The sequence below is a fragment of the Marmota marmota genome, unplaced genomic scaffold (genome assembly GCF_001458135.2).
Source record: "Marmota marmota marmota unplaced genomic scaffold, marMar, whole genome shotgun sequence".
NCBI classification, from domain to species: domain Eukaryota; kingdom Metazoa; phylum Chordata; class Mammalia; order Rodentia; family Sciuridae; genus Marmota; species Marmota marmota.
The window spans coordinates 1,063,279-1,084,736 of NW_026000172.1; positions in this window are offsets into that span (position 1 = coordinate 1,063,279).

Genomic DNA, 21,458 nt, shown 5'->3' on the forward strand with positions numbered 1-21,458 from the left:
CTCCCCTCTGAGGCCGACTCTGGCCTCCTGGTGCCCCCAGCCCCCGCCCCTTTGCCTCGGTCTGTGCTGGGTTTCTGCCCTCAGGTGTGGCAGAGAGGGGTGGGGCAGGCTCACACAGGAGGCGGAGATGAAGTGAGCAGCTACCTGCTGCCCGTCCAGGCTGCCTGCCTGCCCCACCCCTCATCAGGGCCCCCAGGAGCCTGTGCTCTGTGGCAGCGGAAGGCAGACAACCGCAGGCCCCAAGCTCCTTGGCCGGGCAGCCCAGACCAGTCTTTTGCTATGGACATCCCTTCTGGGATTGCAAGGCTCCAGGCTGCCATGGTCCTCAGGACAACTCCCCTGGGCAGTGCCACCATTCTGTCCCCCGCCCCACAGCTGGGAGCCGCAGTGCCTCCACCAAGAGGCTCACTGTGTCATAGTTATAACACAGCTCTCAGGACCAGAGATCTGGGTTCAAGTCCTGGCACTAGGCTCCACAAGTTCTCTGGAGAGTCACCTGACCCCTCCCGAGCCTTGATTTCCCCATGGGGGTGCCCTGAGGGGCCAGGGGGCATCTAGTACCTGGGCAGCCAGGGCGTTGGTGGTTTCATGGTCAGGGTGCAGCCCCTCCAGCAGGCAGGGGAGCTGCGCTCCAGGTGACAGGTGACTTGGAGTTTGGTCCCAGCGTGAGAAGAGGGGATGGTGAGGGTCCCTGCAGGCTGCAGGCTGAGTACCCCTCCAGGAGAGCAGGGTATTCTCTGCCCAACCTCTTTGTAGCTTTGGCCCCTGGAGGAGGGGCAGGGCCCAGGAGGAGGCTGGGAGTGTGGGGTGCTGTGTGGGACCCCTGGAAGCCTGACAGAACTGCACTGGACCTGGAGGTGCTGCTGGCCTGTGACCACACTCAACCCCTGGCGGGGGGGTTCCAAAGGGCACAATCCTGGGGGCTGAGGACCTGTGAGTGGGAGCCCCAGGGGACAGAGAGGCAGGAGTGAGTCACTGATGCCTACACATGGGTAGACCCAAGGGGCAGGGGTCTGGACTGCACCATTAGGAGTGGGGATGGGTGCTGAACGCCACATCTTGCTCAGCTCTCAAGACTGGTGGCCTTGGCGCCTGCAGCTGTATGGCATGGCAGCGCCCTCTGCTGACCAGGCTGGGCTGGGCCTGGCCAAGGCTCAGCAGAGAACCAGGACGGTCCTACTAACCATCTCTCCCCTGCCCCAACACTGGCTCCCCTGCACCCTCCACCCGCTGGGACACTCCCAGCAGCCCCCAGAAAACAAGGGTCAGAGAATTGAAGGGAGCTGCTCAGGTCCCCTCCAGTGGCCAAGCCAGAGCCAGCCTCTTCCACCCCAGAAAGGATCAGAGGTGCCAGGAGGAGCACTTCAAAAACTTCCCCGAAGTCAACTTCCACCAGCCGCCCTGGCACCAGGCTGCGGGAAAGTGCTTCTTCCTTGCTTCTGGAGGGGGACTGGCGGCCCCTCTTCCCGAGGCTGCGCAAGAGCCCCAGAGCCTGACCAGAGGCTGCAGCTGGTGGGCGAGGGTGGAGATCTGCAGCGTGCTCAGCCCGTGGGCTTTCTGTCCCAGCCTCCTGGAGCCCCGGCAGCTTCCTGCCAAGGCCAAAGCAGCTGCCCCTGCCCCGGTTCTGCTGTCCCTGGCCATGCCCTGTTCTCTCCAGCCTCTTCTCCTCCCCCGGCCCCCTGCCTGCTCCCCGACAATCACTCAGGGATCTGGATCACTCAGGACAGGCAGGTTGTGCAGGGGACGGGGGAGCAGAGCAGGAACAAAGGCAAGCCACTGTCTCAGGAAAACCTGCCCCTAAACTCAGAGGCGGCTCATGCCTGTGGGAAATGCGGGACCCTTGGCATGACCTTCGCCCTGAAGTCGGAGCTTGCAAGACAGGCTGCTGAGGTCCCCTGAAGAGGCTTGTGGTGAGGGTGGCCATGAGGAACGTGGCATGCCACCTCCCGGATGGAAGCAGTCACAGGGGACGGGGCTTTGGAAAGCGGAGCGGGGGCTCCATGCCAGGGAGCCTGGGTCGCAAAGTCCACGTCACCAGGGAGGAAGAGGCCTGGGGTCTTGCAAGGTAGAAGTCCAGCTGTGGCCCTCTGGACTCTGGCACAGGATTTGGATCTCGGCTGACCAAGAGTTCCACATTGGGACCATGCCCTCAGCCTGCGTCACTGGCTCTCAGAGGGTGGCACCCCTGGCCTGCAGGAGCGGCTTCTTCCAGAAAGTGTCCACCCTGAACAGAGGTTCAGTTGGATGACAACGAAGCCAGCCTTGGGGACTCTAGCTCACCGCAGTCAAAAGACCTGGTGTGGAGGCTGGCTCTGGCTGGCCCGGGCACCAGCTGTAAATAGGGAATGGAATTCAGACTTGTGATTGTAAGTGGGAAAAGGAAAGAAAAATCAACTCCACTTTCTGTGACTAGCCCTGGGGTTTTAAAGAATGCTGGTGTTTCTCTGTGTGGATAACTTGTTTCTTAGACTTATAAAACTCATTAGTTGAAGGTATTTTACTTGTTAAGGTCATAAGTTTGCTTTGTTCAACAACTAAAGTGCTTATAAAGGAAATGTAATATATTCAATTTATAATGCAGTTCAAAGTGTTTAAGGGAATTTAATTAATTACATTTGCAAATGATTTTTAAAGGAGTCCAGTGTCTCCAAGTTGCTTTGACAGCTCATTAGCTAAAGGAAATTAAAGGTCACTGTTCTTCTCTTTCCCTGTTTATAAACAGTCACAAGGTTTGTGGACTGAGCATAACGTGGAAGGATAACGAGGTCACTTCTCTTTTAATGAAAGGAGCATTAACTTAAAGCCCAAGTAGCTGCAGTGGTCCTCTCTGGACTGCCCCCAGACAGAGGACACGGTCACAGGGTTAGCCACTAATGCTCACAGTCACCTTCCAGTGAGCTTTATCTGACAGTTCATTTCGCCTTCCACTGTGGTGAGGGACGCTGGTCACCTGCCACTGCTGGGGGACAGTGGAGACAGTGACCTGCTCCAGCTGTGCAGCAGGAGGGGTGAAGGGGCTGAGCTGGCTCTGACTTCAGGGCTCCCCTGTCAACCGGCTGGGTGGCCTGTGGCTCCTGGTTCCCGGCCCAGGTTGAGGCCCGGGATTGGGCTGGCATTTCCCTCACCTGTACGCTTGGTTTCCTTAGGGGGTCAGCTCCAGGACCCCCGTGCTGTGAGTGTGGCCTCCTCAACAGCCCCTCCTGTCCGGCCACTTGGGACTCAACAGGAATGGGTAAGCAGGACGCTGGGTGCCCGGTCCTGACCCCATGCTGTGTCCGACGAGCCTGTGACACCTCTGATACCACTCAGGTGTGGGCAGCTGCAGGTGTGAGCTGTGGGAGCTACATGATGTCTTTCTGGCTGAGCAGGCTGCATCTCTTTGCCGTGTGTCCCCAAATCCTGTAACGCTGGCGGTGTTTAGCGTGCCGCACGGTCTTTAGGTCGCAGGAGGTTCTAGAGGGGGTCACTGAATCAGAAGAGGAGTCACGTTGCTAAGAGATGGAGGCAGGGGCCAGTTGGACGTGTGGCTGGTCCTTGATGGACAGGTGTGTCTCTGTTCATGTGAGCAGCGGTTGCATCCTCCAGGGCAGGAGCCGGGGTCAGAGCGAGTGGAAGAACGGGCAGTGGGTACCCAGGAGTCCAAGTGGTGGACTGCACGGGTCTCCAGTGGTCTCTCCCTTGCTGTTCATGCCAGCCTTCCCACAGCTAGGCTGCAAGTCTGACCACTGCCTCCACACACTGTTCTGTGGATGAGGCTCTAGTGGGGTTGGAAGTGGGGGGGTGGGAGGAGCCTTAGGTGGGACAGCTGACGGCCCCTCTGCAGCAGTGGTGGCCTTGGTGGCAGCTGCAGCTGGGAGTGCTGGGGCAGGTTCCTCCCGCAGGTGGCCTCCCCTTCCCAGTCTTCTTTTCTCAGGGATTCTAACGGGTGTGTCCCTTACGCCCCATGGGACCCTCTTTGCAAACAGCCACAGTCATCTCCACATTGCAGGCTGGACCTGCACAGCACAGGCCTCTTCCTGTCCTTGGCCATGGCTCCTGGCTCTCAGGTCCCAGTCATGGTGCACATGCGGCTCGGGCTGGTGAGCAGTGTGCATCGGCCGGGCGCCCTGTCCTCCTGGGTGTGCTTGCCCAGTCTGTCGCTCCACGCGCCCTGGTGAAGACTCGCAAACATGTCCTTTCTGGGCCTGTTTGAGAATCTCTCTAGGATAAACCAGGTTCCCAGGGGTGAAGGGTTGCCGTCCGTCAACATCTCTACTCCACGGGACTGCTCAAGATTGAACCCAAGACAGCAGCACAGGAGGTAATCCTGCATCTACTACTCCCTCCCCAATTTCCCTTGTTTCAGATAAGTCTGAACAGACCCAACTGGGGGCTTCTAAAGCAAGTAAATAAATAAATATTTTTTAAAAAAATTGAGATGCAAACCATATGAATTACTGAACAACTGGAACCGTGACTGGGACAACAGCCCCCAGGGTCAGACTACAACCCCCGCTGCACACCGCTAGATGTGTGGCATTGGGGTCATTCCTTAATCCCCTGTGCCTACCCATTTCCTGTTGGTAAAACAGACAGCAAGAGCACCTGCTTCCTGTGGATGAGATGAGAACAAGAAGAGGTGGTGTGGACATGCTCGGGATGCTGCCCCACACGGCACAGAGCCAACGAACTGCCATTATCACTGAACACTTGGGTCATTTCCACATTTTGCTATTTCCCATCAATGCTGCAACAAAGTTTGGAATTTTTTTTTTTAAATTATGATAAAAAAACCAACCAAACAAAAAAACACAGCATTACTTTGTCCTGGACACACAGGACTCTTCTCGGACTGCCTAGTATCCCCACTACAGTGGCCTGGGTCCAGTGACTCGTGGCTGGGGACTCTTGGGTCTCCTTGGAAGCCTGGGCCTCTGCAGACTGTCCCTGGCTGTGCGATGGGACTCTGCTATAAGGGAGCACTTTCCTGGCTCCTAGTCTTCACTTGGCCAATGTCCCCGCCAGGCCCACCAGGGGCCCTGGGGGAGCGGCACTGTGCAGTACTACCCTGGGCAGGCCGGGAGAGTCTGCCAGGCTCAGGGCACAATGGGCAGCCAGGGGCCTGCCCCACCTGCAGCTCATCGCCATCATCCCGCAGGGATGATGAGTATTGGGCTGCCCCAACTATAACTGGGGTACTTCTGGCCCACTGTTGCTGGGAGGATTGGAGAGTGGCAGCGAGTCTCAGTCTGTTCAGGCCGCTGTGACAAAACATGGGCTGCTGGCTTGTGTACATGTTTGTTTCTCATGGTCTTAGGGAAGCCCAGGCACGGGCAAGTGCAGCTCTGGGGAGGCCCTGCCTTTTGGGCACAGACAGCACCTTCCACTGTGCCCTCATGGTGGACGGGTGGGCAGCTCTCTGGGCCTGGCGGCACAGGGCCACAGTAGGCCTTGCACTGGCTCCTCCCCGTGGCCTCCCAAGGACTCAAGCAGGTCAGCAGGGGGCCTCTTGTGCTGCCTGACACTGGGGCTGCTCTTGCCCTGAGAACTGATGAGGGTATCCCTGACCCACGTGCTCGCTGTGCCCCCCCCAGGGCGAGCCCCGCCTCCAGCCCCTGGTGCCCCCAGGGCAAGCCCTGCTTCATGCCCTGGTGCCCCCCTGGGCAAGCCCTGCCTTTGCCCCCTGGTGCCCCCCTAGGTCGAGCCCCGCTTCCTGGCCAGGTGCCCGCTGTGCCCCACCAGGGCGAGCCTCACCTGCCTGTGGGCTGCAGGGCTCCTCATGTGCCCAAGTCCCCTCCCCAGCTGCACTTCTCTCACCCCCCATGCTGATGCCCCCCCAACAACACCACAGTCTGTGCCCGCCCTGTCCAGAGCTTGCCACCCAGGGACTGGCCATCCTCGGAGATTGCAGCACCCTATGGGCAACTTTCCCTGTCACCCTCACTAAGGGCATGTCTCAGGGATGTGGTGGGACTTGGAGCTGCACCTGGGACTCAGTCCTGGCCTCTGAGTCCTCGGCAGTGTGGCTTGTATCAGCTGGCCTTTGTGAGTGGGGACTCCCCTCTGTGCAGGGGATGACCATGTCCTCACAGGCCTGTCGTAGGGTGAGAGATAACACCAGGTCCACAGAACCTAGTCCACAGGGCCTGGTGTACAGGGCCTGGTCCTCAGAGTCTGGTCTAGAGTCTGGTCCATAGGGCCTAGCCCACTGAGCCTTGTCCATAGGGCCTGGTCCACAGGGACTGGTCCACAAGGACTGGTCCACAGAACCTGATCCATAGGGCCTGGTCCTCAGGGCCTCGTCCACAGAGCCTGGTCCTCAGGTCCTGGTCCACAGAACCTGGTCCACAGTGCCTGGTCCTCAGAGCCTGGTCCACAGGACCTGTTCTTCAGAGGCTGGTCCTCAGAGCCTGGTCCACAGGACCTGTTCCTCAGGGGCTGGTTCTCAGAGGCTGGTCCTCAGAGCCAGGTCAGCAGAGCCTGGTCCACAATGCCGGGTCCTCAGGGCCTAGTCCACAGGGCCTGGTCCTCAGACCCTGGTTCACAGGGCCTGATTCTCAGAGGCTGGTCTACAGGGCCTGGTCCTCAGAGTCTGGTCTAGAGTCTGGTCCATAGGGCCTGGCCCACAGAGCCTTGTCCCCAGGGCCTGGTCCACAGGGCCTCGTCCACAGATCCTGGTCCTCAGGGCCTGGTCCTCAGGGGCTGGTCAACAGAACCTGGTCCACAGGGCCCTGGTTCACAGTGCCTGGTCCTCAGAGCCTGGTCTTCAGAGCCTGGTCCTCAGAGCCTGGTCCATTAGCCTGGTCCACAGAGCCTAATCCACAGTGTCTGGTCCTCAAAAACTGGTCTATAGGGCCTGGTCCACAGAGCCTAATCCACAGTGTCTGGTCCTCAAAAACTGGTCTATAGGGCCTGGTCCTCAGAGCCTGGTCCTCAAAGCCTGATTCACAGTGCCTGGTCCTCAGAGCCTGGTCTACAGCACCTGGTCCTCAGAACCTGGTCCTCAGAGCCTGGTCCACAGTGTTTGCTCTTCAGCGCCTGGTCCACAGGACCTAGTCCACAGTGCCTGGTCCTCAGAGCCTGATCCACAGAGCCTGGTCTACAGGGCCTGGTCCTCAGGGCCTGGTCCACAGTGCCTGGTCCTCAAAGTGTGGTCTACAGGGCCTGATCCTCAGAGCCTGATCCACAGTGCCTGGTCCTCAGAGCCTGATCTACAGGGCCTGGTCCTCAGAGCCTGGTCCACAGTGCTGGGTCCTGAGAGCTTGATCCACAGTGCCTGGTCCACAGAACCTGGTCTACAGGGCCTGGTCCAGAGTGCCTGGTCCACAATGCCTAGTTCTGAGAGTGTGATCTACAGTGCCTGATCCTCAGAGCCTGGTCCACAGAGCCTGGTCCACAGAGCCTGGTCCACAGGGCCTGGTCTACAGAGCCTGGTCCTCAGAGGCTCATTAACAGAGCCTGATCCTCAGGGCCTGGTCTATAGGGCCAGGTCCTCAGAGGCTCGTTAACAGAGCCTGGTCCTCAGAGACTGGTCCACAGGGCTTGGTCTACAGTGTCTGGTCTACAGTGCCTAGTCCTCAAAGCCTGATCCACAGTGCCTGGTCCTCAGAGCCTGGTCTACAGGGCCTGGTCCTAACAGCCTGCTCCACAGTGCTTGGTCTTCAGCACCTGGTCCACAGGGCCTAGTCCACAGTGCCTGTTCCTCAAAGCGTAGTCTACAGGGCCTGATCCTCAAAGCCTGATCCACAGTGCCTGGTCCTCAGAGCCTGATCTACAGGGCCTGGTCCTCAGAGCATGATCCAGAGAATCTGCTCCACAGGGCCTGATCCTCAGAGCCTGGTCCACAGAGCCTGGTCCATAGTGCCTGGTCCACAATGCCTGGTTCTCAGAGTCTGATCCACAGTGCCTGGTCCTCAAAGCCTGGTCTATAGGGCCTGGTCCTCAGAGCTGGTCTACAGGGCCTGATCTTCAGGACCTAGTCCACAGTGCCTGGTCCTCAGGACCTGGTCTATAGAGCCTGGTCTTTAGAGCCTGATCCTCAGAGCCTGGTCCATATTACCTGGTCCTCAGAGCCTTGTCCTCAGAGCCTGGTCCACAATGCCTGGTCCTCATAGCCTGGTCCATAATGCCTGGTTCCTATAGCCTGGTCCATAGGGCCTAGTCTTCAGTGCTTGGTTCTTAGAACCTGGTCCACAGTGCCTGGTCCTCATAGCCTGATCTACAGGGCCTGGTCCACAGAGCCTTGTCTACAGTGCTTGGTCCTCAGAGCCTGGTCCACAGTGCTTGGTCCTCAGAGCCTGGTCCACAGGGCTTGGTCCATAGTGCCTGGTCCTCAGAGCCTGGTCCACAGCGCTTGGTCCTCAGAGCCTGGTCCACAGGGCCTGGTCCACAGTGCCTGGTCCTTAGAGCCTGGTCCATAGTGCCTGGTTCCTATAGCCTGGTCCACAGAGTCTAGTCTTCAGTGCCTGGTCCTGAGAGCCTGGTCCATAGTGCTTGGTCCTCATAGCCTGGTCTACAGGGACTGGTCCACAGACCCTTGTCTGTAGAGCCTGGTCCTCAGAGCCTGGTCCACAGTGCCTGGTCCTCAGAGCCTAGTCCATAGGGCCTGGTCCTCAGAGCTTGGTCCACAGGGCCTGGTCTTCAGAGTCTGGTCCACAGGGCCTGGTCCTCAGAGTCTGGTCCTCAGAGCCTGGTCCTTAGAGCCTGGTCCTTAGAGCCTGGTCCACAGGGACTGGTCCTCAGTACCTGGTCCTCAGAGCCTGGTCCACAGGGCCTGCTCCTCAGAGCTTGGTCCACAGGGCCTGCTTCTCAGAGCCTTGTCCATAGTGCCTAGTCATCAGAGCCTGGCCACAGGGCCTGGTTCTCAGAGCCTGGTCCACAAGGCCTGTCCAGACTCTGGATCACAGGGCTTGGTCCATAGCCTGCTGCAGAGGCTAGTAGTTTGGTTTAAGAGCCTAGTCCACAGGGATGGGTGCACACAGCCTGCCGCAAACCCTGGTCAACACATTCTGCTCCAGAAATCTTGTACTCCAGCCTGGTCCACAGCACCAACCTCTCAGGGCGAATTACTCTTCCACTCACAGGGAGAATGGCTGCACCTACCATGTAGCTCCATACCGCCCCACCAACACATAGAACGGGTATCAAAGGGATGTCCTGCTCCCTGGACATTGTGTCTGGCTACACCTGCCCTCCTCCTGCTCACATCTCCCCTTCCCCTGGCAGGACAACTCTGTGAGTGACAGGGGACAGGTCCCACTGACAGGGGTGTCCCGTACACCTTCCCTCCTCCTGTTCACTCCTCCCCATCCCCTGTAGATCAGCTCTGTGAGGGACTTACTCACATCTCCCCCGCCCCTGTAGATCAGCTCTCCGAGGGACTTACTCTTTTCAGTTGGTCTGAAGGCATCACCCCTGCCCTCACCACAACAAGAACTCCAAGCAAACTGATGCTCAGCTCGTTTTCACAGACTCTCTACAGACGCCATGTCACGAGCACTCTACCACTTCCTTCTTTGTACCAAGGAGACAGGCAAAAACCAAGAGATGCTACTGAAACCGGCACTGAACCTGCTGGAACCACAGGCTGACTCATCACGTTGGTTTTCAACAATAAATGAGAAGGCATGAGAAAGTGCAGAAGAAGCACAGCGCCAGTGTCCTGGGCAGACTCCCACGTCACAGACACTGGCACCAATGCTGAGGGAACTGAATATGGCCACGGTTGGTCCTTTTGGGGTTCCGCAGTCCTCAGGTTCTCCAGAAAAACAGAGGCAGTGGTATTTCCTTGTTGAGTATTAGCCTGTTAACGTACCTATGAGTTAATTTAGAGGTATGTCAGGCTGACCCCATCCTGTCCAGACATTTCACCCTGCTCCCCTCCCTTCCCCTTCCTGCCAGAGGCCACTCACAAACAGGCTGACACCCTTTCCCCCTGCACCCTGACCACAGTGCTCACAGATATTAACCTGCTTTGCAAGGGTGCAGAGGGCAGCCAGTTCCAAGAACTGGTGGCCGTGGGCTCGCTCCTCCTGCCCCTTCCCTCTGTGGTTCCTGAGGTTTTGGAGCCTGCTCTGCACCTGTAATAGCAAGGGCCAACCACCCCCAGTGCAGAACCCAGACTCTGACTTATGGGAGTTTGGCGGGAAGAGACCTGCTGCTGCTCCTGCTGCGCAGAGGCAGCCTTGCACGTGCGCTGGTGAAACTGCTTGCCCCTTGGTGTGTCCAAGAGATCCAGTCCCGGGCCAGTTTCCCAACAGTGACCTCATGTGAGGTGTTGGAGGTGGGAGTGCCTCAACCTGCTGCAGCCTGGGACTCAGCAGGGCCTGCAGTCGATGGCCTCACCACCAGGGAGCTGATGCCATAAGACCCTGTCCACGGGCAGAAGGGGACACGCGACATGCAAGAGAAGCAGCGGAAGGGGCTCCTCCTGCTTTCTGTGCCTCGTGCTCCCTCAGGCACCGTGGGTTGGGTGTCTGGCTGCAGACCGCATGGGTGCCGCTCTTTTCTTATTCAAAGACTTCCACGTCCAGGGACATCCTCAACGGCTCACCCTGGGTCTCTTGTGGGCCTCCCATGGCCCACTCAGGCTGACCTGTGAAGTCAACCATCTTAGGTTCTCATGAAAGGGACGGACAGCACATACGACCACTCAGTGACGTGAGCAGAGCTGGACACACTGCAAAAGAAGCAGGAGGAAATATAATAAAATACAGGAATTAAAACACTGCAACAGCAGTGAAGAGTGTCCCCTGGGCTCATTGACATCCTAGACGGCTGGGAAGAGCAAGCAAAGGTGATGACCTGTGAATACCCCACCCCACCACACACTGAAATGCACAGAGAAAAAGGAATGGAAAGGAACACGTGACATTCCAATGACAATCATGTAACACTCATGTCTGAGCATCCCCGAAGGACGGGAAAGAGGGAAGGGGCAGGAGAATTATTTAAACTAATAATGGTAATGATGGCTGAGAATTCCCAAAACTTAATGACAGACATTGAATCATTGAGGCAGGAAACTCAGTTTACACCAAGCAGGATAAATACTCCCAAATCTGTACCTAGACTCATCGAATTCAAACTGCAGAAGACCCCAGGCGGTGGAAAGTCCTGGGGGAGGCTGGGGCAGAGGGTGCTGGGGGCGGGGAAGCCTCACCCTGCAGACAGAGGATGGTGGTCCCGTCTGACCCCGGGCAGGAAACAGGCAAGAAGGGGAGGAAATACAGTATCCACGAGCTGAAAGAAAAACCAGCGCTAGCATCCTGACTGAGGTCATCACCCTGTGCACTGTCCGATTGCCCCACTGGAGTGACTCCACACCGTGTGCAGCCAGAGGAGAAGCTGTGCTCCATTGTGTACCATGTGTCCAAATGCATTCTGCTGTCAGGTATAACTGTTAGAACAAATGAAAAGAACGGTGAAGCAGAATCTCCATAGGCTCTTTTCCTTCACTGTTGAAGGACAATTTCAGTAAGGAATTTAGGTGGTTTTTCTTTCAGCACTTGAATACTCTGTTTCCTCAGAAAACTTGGAATGGAACCACCATTGACCCAATCCTCAGTTTATACCCAAAGGACTTAAAATCAGCATACTGTAGTGACACAGCCACATCAATTTTTATAGCAGCTCAATTCACAACAGCTAAACTATGGAGCCAACCTAGGTGTCCTTCAACAGAGGAATGGATAAAGCAAATGTGGTACATATACTCAATGGTACATATTACTCAGTCTTAAAGAAGAATGAAATTATGGCATTTGCCAGTATATGGGTGGAACTGGAGAATATCATGCTAAATAAAATAAGTCAATCCCCCCAAAAAACCAAAGGCCAAATGTTTTCTCTGATATGCAGATGATAATTCACAATAAGGGGGGGGGCTAGGGAAGAATAGAAGGTACTTTGGATGAGGCAGAGGGGAGTGAAGGGAGGGAAGGGGGTATGAGGGTAGGAAGGGCATTAGAATGAATCCGTCATTATTACCTATGAACATATACAATTATGTGACTGTGGGATTCTACGTCATGGCCAGATGCCACATACTGGCTCTGGATCCTGGGGTTCCAGACTCAGCAGTGATGAAACCGCCCTCTGCTGCTCAAGCCACCCTGTCTACGTGCAGCATCTTGCTGGAGCAGCCGGAGCAGCCTGAGGCACCAAGGAAGGCAAGCTCTGGGCACTGAAGCACATTGAACCTGAGGAAGAGAAAGCTTTTTCAGAAAGTTCTGTAGCTTCTTTGGTGAGATGTACTCCTAGGGGTCTTATTCTTTGGCTGCTGTGGTGAATGGAGCTGTTTCCTGGTTCCATCTTGGTTTGCCCACGGCTGCTGTATGAATAGCCTACTTTTGCACATTGGTCTGATCATTTCTGGTGGCTCCTGGAGTTGTCGATGCGCAGACCGTGTTCTCTGAATGGCTGTGCTGTGTCCCCTCTGTTTGATCGGCTCCTGTCCTTGCCTCTCCTGGCCCGGCTGCCCTGGCTAGTCTGTACCCAGTGCCCAGTGGTGGGCATACAGCCTTGTCCTGTTCCTGCTCCTGGGGGAAGAGGTTGTCTTGTCCCCTTCAGAGAAAACCCCTTGGTTATGGCCTTGCTGTGGACACCCTCCATCAGGCGGAGGGAACAGGTCTCCATGGTGGGAGGCACTGTCCCGAGGGGTAGGCACGCTGGGCTGGCCCCACTGCAGACCCAGGCATGGGAATTAAACAACAGGTGGTCGAGGGGGAGGAGAGGAGAGGGTCCAGGGCAGGAATGCGGGAGGAGGAAGCCGTCAAAAACATTCAGATGGTGCAGCAAGGACAGGAGGGCCCAGCCCTCTGGAGTGGGGGTGGGGGGGACTTGGGAGTGGCAGTCAGGACCCTGCAAAAACCTAAAGGGGTCAGGCCCTTTGGGTCACCGGCAGCCAGGTGAGAGCTGTGCACAAGCCTCTTGACACCAGGTGGCGCTGTGGACCACGCCAGTGGCCGCTCACCCTGGTTCTCTCCTTGGAAGGGAAGGTGACAGGGCTGGGCCCTGTGTGCTGCCCTAGCCTGGGGAGGCTGTGACTGGCCTTAGCATGTAGGGGCCCCTCATGCTCCTGGCCCTCCCCCTGGATCTCCCTGGTCACCTGCGGGAGGGTCTAGGACAGTGGTCAGCAGGATACTGGGTCAGAAGGCAGGCTGCATCTCTGCAGTGTGGCCGCCCTGAGGTCAGCCTCCTGCTGTCTCTGCTCCCAGGTCCCCACCCTCTTCCCCTCCTTCCACCCTCAGCCCCACGGTGATTTTCAGGGAAGTTGGGTCAGCTCAGCCCCCCACACACTGGGGACTCCAAATTCTCTTTTCCCCCATTTCCATCTCCTTAGCCCACCCTGAGCCCGCACCTCCATCCTGGCTCAGGCTGATTGAAGGGTGTCCTGCTGCACCTGACAGTGTGACATGCTGTCTTGTGTGGAATCCTGGGCCCAACACACCCTGGCTGGCCACTTGCTCCAAAGACCAAACAGAAAAGGTCATGGTGAGAAGCAAGACAGGGATATAAACGGTGATGTAATCCCAGAAGAGGACTAGAGGTGGCCCTTCTGGCAGAGAAATCAGGGAACCGGGGACCCCAGGGCAATGTCTTTGGGATATTCCTGCTGGGTACTAGGAGCCAGGAGTGGGCAGACCATCCACTTACTCCCTGAGAGTTTGCAGAAGTGGTGTTTGGAACAGAATGGTCTAGCAGGACCCTCAGCGGCATAGCCGAGTGCTGCAGGGGCCCCACTTGCTGGGCATGTTCCAGGACCATGGGTGTGCGTGAAAACAAAGCCCCCAGAAGGTTCGGTTTCAGCTCCTAGTTTGGGAAAATGTGGGGATGCCACTGGTGGATCTCAGCCAGGTGGAACTCTTCCCCAGTGAGGCCAGTGGACCCTGGGGCCCAGCGACAGGAGGGAGCCAGGAACTGGCCAGTGATGAGCAGCAGTGTGCTGTGGCACACCAACTCCAGGTCCAGCCCTTGCAAATGCTCCCCTCCCTCCCTCTGGACACCAGCTGCATTGGGGCCCGCTGGGGAGGGTCTATGCTCTCCAGGGCCAGAGGGACCCTGCCTGGCTACTTGAATGTGTTTATTCATCAAGGACGGCACTGCTCTCCCTCCACAGGGACATCAAAGGCTACAGAAGTGAGAAGTGACCCAAACCAGCATTCCTTCTTTCCACTTGTGTCTTGATGTAACGTCACATTCAAGATCTTGGTGTCTGTTTTAGTTCACGACTGGACGGCAAAAGCACCGTGGTTCATCCCTACGGAAGTCGAGACAGAGGAATAGAGCAGGGCTGTGGGCTTGGACCCTGCTCAGGGTCCTGGTCCTGGAGAGGGAGGATCCTCCCTCAAGGCTAAGCCCACTAGGGTCAGGAAGCAGCCAGGGAGGGTGTGGGCAGAGGGGAGGAGAGGGCAGGAGGTTGGGCCAGCTCTGTGAGAGGCCTGGGGCCACCCTGGAGCCACCCTGGAGCCGCTTGGAAGTGTTCAGGCTGAGGCAGAGGTGGTCAGGACTCCGCTAGAAGTGATTCCACAACACAAACCAAGTCCCTGGGCACAGGTACCACCCATGGGCCTCCCGTCCACAGGCAGAATCAGGACAGATGCCTGACAGGTTGGCTGGGACAGACAGCCGCCTCCAGATGAGGAGCACCAGGTTACTGTGCACAGCCCCCCAGAGCAAGTGCCCAAGTGGAGCCCCCAGGCACGCCAGGCCACAGAAGCCACGTCACAGAGTTGGAGAGTCAAGCACGATGACCGAGGGTCTGACCCTGCTGACCTCTCCCCAGCTGACCCCAAGGTCATCCAGAACACTGTACTTTCAGTGGAGGATAGGCACAGGAAGGACGGAAGGGCAAGGCCACGGTGGGACCCAACTTCCAAGTGTCTCCAGGGTGACCCCAGGCCTCTGCACAGAGCTGGTCTCAACCTCCCCCTCAGCCTTTGGCTGGAGGCCAAGGTTCTTGGAGAGGTTGGGACCTAGTTCTGCTCATTGGAACATGTGTGTGTGTGTGTGCACACGCGTGTGCACCGTGTGAAGTGCGGCCTTGCAGAGACAGCGAGACCAGAGCAGGGTCATTGGCTACAGCCAGTTCAGAGGGAAACAGCTTCCGCAATCACCCGTCAATCCCCTTGAACCCCGAGTTCAGACAGTGTTTGAACTTTATGCCCAGCGTACAGGGGGAGGAGCTCAGCAACGGCTGACAATCTGCAGAAGTCCACACAAAAGCAGCATTTCCAGAACAGTGGAGCCCAGGCCTGGATGCCAACTCAAGGGTACTCTGCAAAACCAGCGCCTGAGAAAGGGAAAGTCCCCCTCCACCCGCTGCCAGCTGTTTCCAGGGGACCTAATTAGGAACATCTTCTCTTATCTTTGAAATGTAAACATCCCTGTGAAGCTCCAGCCCAAGGCCAGAGTTATCACACTCTGCGCTTCTAAACGCACTTCCCAGCTGATAAACAATCGTATCATTCAGACTAGAAAATCGGCCACAGAGATGGCATAAATGCTGTGAAAGCACAGCAGTACTGCTCTCCCCAGGCCCGCAGCCAGTTTTAGTTATTGTCAGATAGAGCAACAGGAAACAGGAGGCCTGGCCACACAGATCTCTTTTGCAGGGATTCTTGCTGATAGTCCAAGAACAATTATGGTGAGGGTCTCTGGGGAAGCTTAGTTAAGATTTTCTGTGGAGAAGGGGCCCCTGCAGCCCCAGTGCGTCTCCACAGACTCCTGTGTTCAAAGGAACCCCAGTGTGGTGGTGTCAGGAGGCGGCCTGGGAGGTGCCTGGGTCAGCAGGTGCAGCCCTCCGCCCTGGTGAGGCAGGTGCCCTTCCAGGGGGACCAGGTCTATGGACCAGGACGTGCGCCCCCCCGCCCCCGACACAGGGTCTGGAGCCCAGCCGGAGGAGGGCACTTGTGCTGCTCTGCAGAGGACACGGCCCACAGGGAGGCAGCTCTAGCCTGGTCCCAGTGCCTGAAGGGCTTTGTCCACAGATGGCTGACCAGGGCTGCAGCTGACCAGGGCTGCGGTGACCGCCACCTTGTAAAAATGACCTTTCTTGTGTAGACAAGGTTGGTTAAAAAAAAAAAAGGCAGAAACGCATGTGATTCAGGAGGCATGCAGTGTCCAGATTGCACCCCTAAAACCCGCATGAGCGCACGGGCCGTCTCTGGCTCAGGGCTTGCCTGCAAGGCTGACCCTCTGCCTGCGTTCTGGCCCATGGGCAGGGAGCGTGCCCACTTTGTACACTCCAGCGGTGAGTTGGGTTTTCAAAAATGCACCGAGGGCTGGGGCTGTGACTCAGTGGTGGAGCATTTGCCTAGCATGTATAGGGCATTGGGTTTGAGCCTGAGCACCACATAAAATAAATGAATAAAATAAAGGTATGTGTCCATCTACAACCAAAAAAAAAAAAAAAAAACAACCCTGCATGATGCGCCCGGCTCTTACACAGCCACATTCTTTTAAAACATCACTCAGACCTCTGGACGGTTACAGATAAGGTGTCTGTGTCATCATCACTTTGAAGACCCACACTCGCATGAAGACTCTGTTGCCCAGCATCTCCACCCAAGAGCTTCCATTCGACCAGCCTCAGAACCCACAGTCCACTTCAGACTCGGAATCGAAGCAAATCAAAACACACTCTTGACGCATAGCAGGTAGGACCTGTGGTGAGCATTCAGATGAAGCCAGCATCAAACTGCCATGCACGAGCTGTGACCTCGTCATGACAGATGTGCATGATGGCCTGTCCCCTTGGCTAGCGGCTTCTCCCCGCCTGGAATGACCCAGTCACACCTTGACGTGTTATCAGGGGGAGCCAGCCTGCCACAGCTTTCTTTTTTTTTTTTTTTTTTTTTTTTTGGTACCGGGGCTTGAACTCAGGGGCACTTGACCAGGAAGCCAGATCCCCAGCCCTGTTTTATATTTTAGAGACAGGGTCTCACTGAGTTGTTTAGGGCCTCACCCTTGCTGAGGCTGGCTTTGAACTCATGATCCTCCTGCCTCAGCCTCCCAAGCCACTGAGATCACAGGTGTGGGCCACCGCATCTGGCTACGGCTTTCATTTGGCTACTGTTCTCAGTCAGCTCTACCTGGCCCTAGCCCATCTTCAGTTGTCTGTCACGGTCACACTGCTGTTGGGTAATTCAGGGGGCCTAATGATTCCAGTGAGCTTGTCATCAACTTTTATTGGAACTGACTTTCTGTGACGTCGACAGGAGCTAGGTTGTGAGCTCCTCTTGGTGGTGGAGTCCCCTCTTTCACCAGGGTTCTGCTTCCTGTGGCCTCAGCTTCTTGTGGTCAACCACAGTTAGAAATTAGCAAATGGGAAATTAAGCAATTTGTAAGTTTTAAATAGCTTTAATATAGCACACTGTCATGATCGCTCTCTCGTCATTGCGGTTGCCAATCTTTGTGCCTTGCTTATAAACCAGCCTTGCCGTGTCCGTGGGTGCCGGAAGGATGTGGTGTACATAGGGTTTGGCACAATTCGGCTTCAGGTCCTTCCAGGGTCTGTGTGCTGTCCCTGGGGGTCTCCTGACGGCTCCTGCATGGTTCAGGAGACCTGCCTTCCGTGTCTGCCGGCACCCAGCCTGTGGCCCCCACACCTGCTGAGCCCTGCTTGGCAGCTGAGTTCCGGAGGCAGGACCCTCTCTCCACTTGCAAGATGTTTGCTCTTGGGAAAGTCACCACTGAAAGTCTGGGCACGTTTGTGGCACCGTATTATGCTACCACGGAGATTTCCTCTTTGTGAAACAGATCGCCCTTAGTATCGGGAATTAGTCAAATCTAATCATTCAGATTATGAAAGTGAAACCACTGGATTGGAGAGGCTGCCAGGCGGTGCTCAGGACCCAATGGGTGCCTGGACGTGGGACAACTGGCCCCGCTGAGGCTCCCGCTTCTGATGGGGTGGCGGAAGAGGCTGTAGTGACCTCTCCTGGGTTTTTCAGCCTCACACATTCAGAACTCAGAGGACCTAGTACAACGACTGGAGCTGCCTCAGCTTGTACTGCCATGGTCCCTGATGGTGCTCCTAGTCACAGACTGCTTCAAATCAGAGGAGGGAGGCCTGGAAGAGAGGACAGAGCTGCCCGAGAGGGAAGGGCAAGCCGCAGTGCAGAGGAGGCCTGTGGGAGGGGCCTTCTCTCCCATGTCCCTCCTGCAGCTCGCCAGCACCTTCCCCACGCTTCCCACCATCCTTACAAATACCAAGTCCCTTTCCTGACCCAAGTCAGGTTCCCAGTGGGATGAGTCAGAGTCCCACGTCATTAGGCCTAGGGTCCTCGGTCCTCTTAAAAGAAAAGGTGAGATGGAAACAGAAAGCCAGTCCCCCAGGGCTCGGCCAGCCTGCCGCCCGCAACCCGGCATGCTGTCTCCGCGACCCGGCATGCTGTCTGACCTCAGTTCAGGTTGGTGTCTGGGTGGTGGTCCAAGCAGCGGCTCACCCTCATGCTCACCCTCACGCTCACCCTCACGCTCACCCTCTCACTCTTTTGCTCCTCCTTCATCCTGATGGATAATCTCTCGCCCAAGTGACTTCACCGTTTCGGATTCAGTGCTTTTTAACTTAATTCGGTGCCATTTCCCACATAAAACACTTGGTGAGGAAGGTGAGGAAGGCAGGGCACTTTGGCGTACTGAGGATCGGCATCAGACAGATTTCAGCCCTTTTGATGCCGTTACTTGAGGGCAGGGATCTCTCCTCTCTCAAGTTTAATTTCCTACCATCGTGTCTGCTTTTGCTGATCTCATTTTGCATTTAGAGACTGCATCTCAAAATACTGGTTTTTGATCACTTAGAAGATTTGCTTTTCCTTCATGCCTCAAAGGGCACCTGCTCCTGGGCCTGCATGCGTAAGCACGGCACGAATGTGGACAGCTGTCCTGTTCTCTCCCGGCAGTGATGGGATCAAGTTGATCAGACATTCTCTTGCTCGAGAGGTTTTGTTGTTTGTTCTCTGTCGACTCCATCATTTCCATTATCTTTATTTCCCAGACCCATGCAAGTTGCTTTTTAAAAATATTTATTTGGTCTGGGGATGTGGCTCAAGCGGTAACGCACTCGCCTGGCATGCACAGGGCGCTGGGTTCGATCCTCAGCACCACATAAAGTAAGAAATAAAGATGTTGTGTCCACTGAAAACTAAATATTAAAAAATTCTCTCTCTCTTTAAAAAAATATTTATTTTTTTTAGTTGTAGGTGGACACAATCTTTTGTTTTATTTTTATGTGGTGCTGAGGATGGAACCCAGAGCCTCAGGCGTGCTAGGCGAGCGCTCTACCTCTGACCACAACCCCAGCCCATGCAAGTTGCTTTTGAACAGATTATTTCTAGTTTTCTGCATCAGCTTAAAGCACATCATTTGGTTTCCTTTTCCTGTGTGAGATGCTGCTTACTTATCATTTCTCACAGAGGGAAGGAATGTCTCGTCACTTCTGTCACGGTCCTTGCTGCTTCTTTGCTGGTGGAGTATAGGACAGGAGGGTGAGTCGAGAGCTGAGAGTGCAGTGAAACTCAGGATGCCTGGGCCGGGCCCCCAGGACCTCACGACTTTGCTGCCCCAGTTGACGATTCTCCTCCCAAACCTGCTGGTCCGAGGACTACATAAAATATATAAAGTTCTGTTACTATTTCCACATGGGGTCATCAAGGAAAGTCCTACCTTGACCAGGTGTGGAGCATCTACAAACGAATGAATAATGCATTTGCATACAAAGCGCATGGTCCTCAGAGCTGTCGGTCTCGGTGGCATTATGAGGCCGTAGGTGGCTTGGGTATGTGGTCGTGCTGTGAGGGGTCCGTCCTAAGGTGGGGGGGGGTGGAGGAGGCTGTGGGTGTCGAGGCCACACTGTTTCAGTTGCTGCTTTCTTTCTGTCATTGGATTTGTTTGACACGAGGTGACAGGTGTTTTGCTACGTGGTACCACCAGAGTTGGAATCCAGTGTGTGTCCATGTTGCATTACAGGAGGAGCAGTTGGACCTCTATGAGGAAGCTTCCAGGAGCTGAAGTCAATGCTGTTGTGCCTTCTGTTGTTAAGCAGCTGAGCTGCACACACTGTGGCCACTCCTAAGTGCAGGGCACCCCGTTGATCTTTCCAGAAGGAAACTCCTGGCTGAGCCCCTCAGGAAATCTGAGTATACGCTCTGGTCATGTTATTTGTCAATTATACCGTGTAAAGTGCCGTGTCCTTTTCATGTTCAGACGCTGCAGCTGGATTGTCTAACATGCAGAGTGCCTGCTAGGATCATGCCGTCCCATTTTGTGTGTGTGTGGTGCTGGGGACTGAACCCAGGGCCTGTGCATGCGAGGCAAGCACTCTATCTACTAAGCTCTAGCCCCAGCCCTGTTCCATTTTTTAAATGAATGTAAGAAGCAAAATCTGCTGCATTTGCGTCTTTCGAAGGCAAAGCTCCCTGGATTTTAAAGGAAGATGGTGCCTTGAAGGCTCACAGCTGGTGATAGAATGGCTGGAAGGGAAACCCGTTCTCCTCGGTTGTGGGGAACTTCACCTGGCTTGCAGTAGTCCTGTTTCAGAATGTGATGTGTCCTTCATTGTGAACTGTAATCACTGCCATCACAGCCACCAAAAGCTTTCGTCCCCTGTTGCTTTCGCCTGTGCAAAGCCCACAACCCTTCAAAACTAATGTCACCGTCCCCTGTGTGCCATTTTAAAGAATACTTGGTGTATCTGTTCTCTCTGTGACAGCCACGTTGAGGTGTTCTTGCTCCTGTAATGACAATGGTTCTGTCCTTCAGGAGATTTGTCAACCTTCACTCCACTGGGTTGTTTGCCTTAGAGACACTCTTGGTTCACAGGTGGGACTATTAGGACAGAACCTTGGAAATGTGGTGATATTTAAATACTGTTTGAAATCCAGGGAGGGGAGAGCAGGAATTGTCCCAGTGGCATGAGAACTGGAGGCACATGGTTCCCTCTATTGTTTAACCAAGAGCCATTTGCAGTTTCTATTCTTTAAATGGGCTGAAACATTAGGTCTGTGCAGAGCTTGTTTTGAAACTGATGAGATGTGCTACCCACAGCTGAACTTTCTGAACAGCACCCCTTTACTTTTATATAAAGTCTAATATTAGAAAAGTGATTATTGGGTTGGGGATGTGGCTCAAGCGGTAGCGCGCTCGCCTGGCATGCGTGCAGCCCGGGTTCGATCCTCAGCACCACATACAAAGATGTTGTGTCCGCCAAAAATTAAAAGATAAATACTAAAAAAAATTCTCTCTCTCTTAAAAAAAGTGATTATTGTTACAAATTAAAATTCCTTCTTCCTATTCTTTTTGTTTTATTTTTCTTTTGGTACCAGGGATTGAATTCAGGGGCACTTGGCTACTGAGCCACATCCACAGCCCTGTTTTGTATTTTATTTAGAGACAGAGGCTCATTGAGTTGCTTAGCACCTCACTGTTGCTGAGGCTGTCTTTGAACTTGAGATCCTCCTGCCTCAGCCTCCCGAGCT